Source organism: Drosophila biarmipes, chromosome 2L (assembly GCF_025231255.1).
Source record: "Drosophila biarmipes strain raj3 chromosome 2L, RU_DBia_V1.1, whole genome shotgun sequence".
Lineage (NCBI taxonomy): Eukaryota > Metazoa > Arthropoda > Insecta > Diptera > Drosophilidae > Drosophila > Drosophila biarmipes.
This window is the reverse complement of record NC_066612.1, coordinates 1,670,877-1,674,808: the sequence shown is the minus strand read 5'-3', so window position 1 is coordinate 1,674,808 and position 3,932 is coordinate 1,670,877.

Here is a 3,932-nt window from a genome sequence, read left to right as displayed (position 1 = left end):
TAGTCAGTTAAAAATGGTATTCCTTTGTTCTTAAAAGTTTGCCAGTGAACATGGTGTATGATCAAAAAAACAAGGTCTTAAACAGTTGCAAATATGGATTTGTTTCTAAGATGATACTATATTCCACTCATATATAATTTTTTCTCTTAAAGGTTTTTTTTTTTTTTTGTAAATTAAAAATACCATACTTTTTACGTTGATTTCTCAAGCTGAGTTCTCCCGTATTTGGTATAACTTATGACTTTATTTACTTATGGAAGAGAGTCTAGTAGTTCGTAGTTCTGTCCGTTTAAGACTCCCTTGTTTTATTTTCCTATCGATCTCCGGCTGTCGCAGCCAGTTGTTGTCGCTGTAAATTTAAATAATAATTTCCGATATTTTACAGGCTTTTTCCCCCTTGTTGTATCTTTTTGGCTGCTTTTCTCACTTGGCCCGAACGTGGGATGCAGTCGTCGGCTGCCTTTTGTCGGCATTGATCAGCTTTGATTGCCATGCAACTTATTAGTTGTTGTTATTTGTTTGACTAGACACAGTCATATATATGTACGTGTATACGGGTGTGTGTCCCGGGAGCTGGGGCATTCGAAAGCAGTTGGAAGCCGCTGCTGTCCGCGGTGATAATGGGACAAATGTCGGTGGAGAAATAACCCGGCTTAATCCCCCAGCCTCGCAGCTCCGGTCTCCAATCCCCGGTCTCCGGTGTGTAATCATTTGTGCCCTTTTCTTCGCCCGTTGTCAACATATCTGGCTTATGTGAGTCAGAATTATGTGACGATCGCTGCGGCGGCGAACGCCAAAAGGTTTTTGAGGCTGGGGCCCAGAACCCCGGCATCTGCATCTCTTTTTAGCCACATGTTGTTGCAGCTTTAATAAAGACATCAGCCGCGCATAATTATGGATTTGTAGTACACGGATAAAAACTAATTGAGATCCCTATCGATCGGGTCTTTCTCAAGCGTTGCTTATATATTTATATTTAAATAAATAAGTTATAGTTTGGAAAGATTTTATATAGATATATTTAGGAATTCATCACTCATCGTTATATTCCTGATTATATTTAATCAAGAGAAATTTGTATCTGATTATTGTTAGTTTAACTTTTTTTTATTATTACAAGTCCCACCACCTTATATAACTTATTTCTCCCTGTGCAGCTGCAGTTCGAGACTCCTTTCCTTTTTCCCCACAAATGCCATTCGTTCTGCTTCGTTTTTCAGCTTAGAGCTGTCTTTCTGGCCGTAAGTCGTAGATTGGCATTATTGTCATGGCCAACAGCGCGGCAATCTTCTCTCGGCCATATCTTAATTCTATTGGCCCGGCTGGGCATTCCCCTCCCCTGTTCCCCAGATCCCCATATCCCCCCCTTCCCCACATGCAAATGAGCTCAATTAAATTGATATCAAAATGTTTTCCATTTATTTTTGTTTAGTTTTTATTTGGCTCAGTTCTTTTTGGCTACTGCGTGACTTTGTCTGTGCGTGAGTTGCAGTTAGTTGAAAGCTTTTAAAAACGTATTGAAAACTCGCAGTTTGCTGTTACAGTTAGGAAAAAGGCATTTGGATAAGCGCCGAAGAGATTTTCTGGCTTGTGTATTTTAAATGCTGGCTTTGTATTCGATTATATGGTTCCCAGAAGATTTTCGAGGGAATCGCTAGCTCCAGCTGAGAGGGAATGGGATTAATCCACTGCAAACAAATATGTCAAAATATTACCAAAAAATAATATAGGCACCAGTATTGAATTAATTGTTTCCTTTAAAACTCTTTCCAAAAAAATTAAATTTCCATTCTCTAAAGGATTGGAAAACACCTTACATTTTGCCCACAGCAGTGTACATTTAATGCCTAAATTTCCAAAAGCAGAGTGTTTTTCTCTCTGCAGTTAAATTAATCCTTTCGGAACCGTTGACAATCCCCAAAACGACAAAGCTGTCACAAATGGCAAGCCAATCAAGCTCTAATCCCACATCTAATGGCAACGTAAACACCAACACCTCCTCAGATAAGGATCGGCAGATACATGGCCGCGAAGATATAGCAGGGACACAGTTTGTGCAACGACGTTGAAACCCATTCAAATTAACAAATGTGTTTTAATCTCCGACAACAAATTTGAATTGTATTTTGGTGGAATTCCGTTGGCCGGCTGTCTCGTCCTCACCTCCGTCAAGTCGATCACCCGCTGCTAGGGGACAGGTAGTGCGTATGGGCACTGTACAGTGAGGCCCGGGTACAGGGATACAGGGATACAGGGATCCCTCCTGCGAGTGCGACCGGACTGCCACTGACGGCCTGCGCTGGCATTGTTGGAACAGGTCGATCGATCTATGACAGATGAGATCATGTTGACTTGCCACAAAAGGCGCACAGTCAGCCGCAGTTGGCTCGAAAATGCCCTGGCTCTGGCGTTTTCCCAACTCTCGAGTCCTGTTGCTTTCGATGATGTATCGTTTTCGGTGCCGGCTGCCACGGAACTCGGGCTCCATCTCATGGTTGCTGACACACGGAGAAAAAAGGGGTCTTTATTCAAAACATGACGATCAGAAACGATCGGCGATGCAAGAAAAATAAGTTTCTCAAAGAGATTTGCAGTCCATTATTGAATTTTCAAAATAAATATTAAAGATATTTACCTTTAACAAAATTTTGATATTTCAATTAGACAACATAAAAAATTAAACAATTTTTAAAAATAAAAAAAGGGTTTTTTATAATTTAATTTAAAATATATTTTTAATATATTTATATATACACACTTTTCTTGATTAATTAGAATCAATTTTATTTATTTTTTGCAACATTTTTTCTCGGTGTAGGCGTGGACCCGGGTTCGTTTGTTGGCATTACCATTACCATCACCATTACCATTCGGCTTCACGCTACGCCGTCGTCATCTCGTGGGCAAATTCATATGCGAAGTGACATTTATGCCATGCTCTACACATTCCAGGCGATATGATTTGACTGCCTTCATGCGAAAACCTTTCGTGGGCTCTTTTTTGCGAGGCGAGTTGAGGTTGAGTGGACTCGGACTCCCTTCCTGATGAGGATGATCGCCACTCCCCCCGCCCCTTTCCCGATTTCTAAGCCTCTTCAATATGGGCTGACAATAGCCGTTTATTATTGGCGATTTGTGTTTTATTTGTTGACAGTTTAGTTTTTGGCCTACGAATTGTTTGCCTTAATCCTACTGTATTTATGGGAGAGAAAAGGGCACTGAGGAAAATAAGGAACTTATATTGTAAATTACAGAACAATTGTAAATAAAAATAGTAGTCTATTACTTGTATTTCATGAAAATATAATTTGTATACTAAGACTAAGTTTTAAATAAAAATAAAATCTTTTTTTGTGGCCAATTTGTTCTATCACCTAAACCTAAAATAAGATGTTGTCTTAGTAAAAATCCATAGTAAAATATATGATGATCTAAATATAATTTAAAAATAAGATGTTGTCTTAGTAAAAAACCATAGTAAAATATATGATGATCTAAATAAAATTTTTGCACTTTTAGTGGAAACTCACTGTTCTTCTCCCTATTTCTCTCTCTGTAAGTGCAATTTGCATGTGTGCAAAGGCTCCTCTCGGGATTATCACACACAAACTCGGGGATATCAATAGGGAAACTGACAGATACACAGATGTACAAATTGAGTGCAAAGTGCTGGCATTTGTGGTGCCGTTTAGTAGGCCCTGCCTCTCATTGTGCTTCCGCAGTAGCTGCCATTTCTGCAGCAGGACCCAGGACATATCCAGCTGACAGCAGTTCCTTCTGAGACACATGCATTGCCTTCCTCTTCTGATCCTACCCTTGTTCCCAACTCCGTTTGACTCTCCTTCTCTGCCTCGCTGCAATTGTGGGCCAGTTTGACGTCTGTCCAGTATTGTTTGGCCAAATCGTGTTGACAGGCTAGAAGGCCTGGTGAT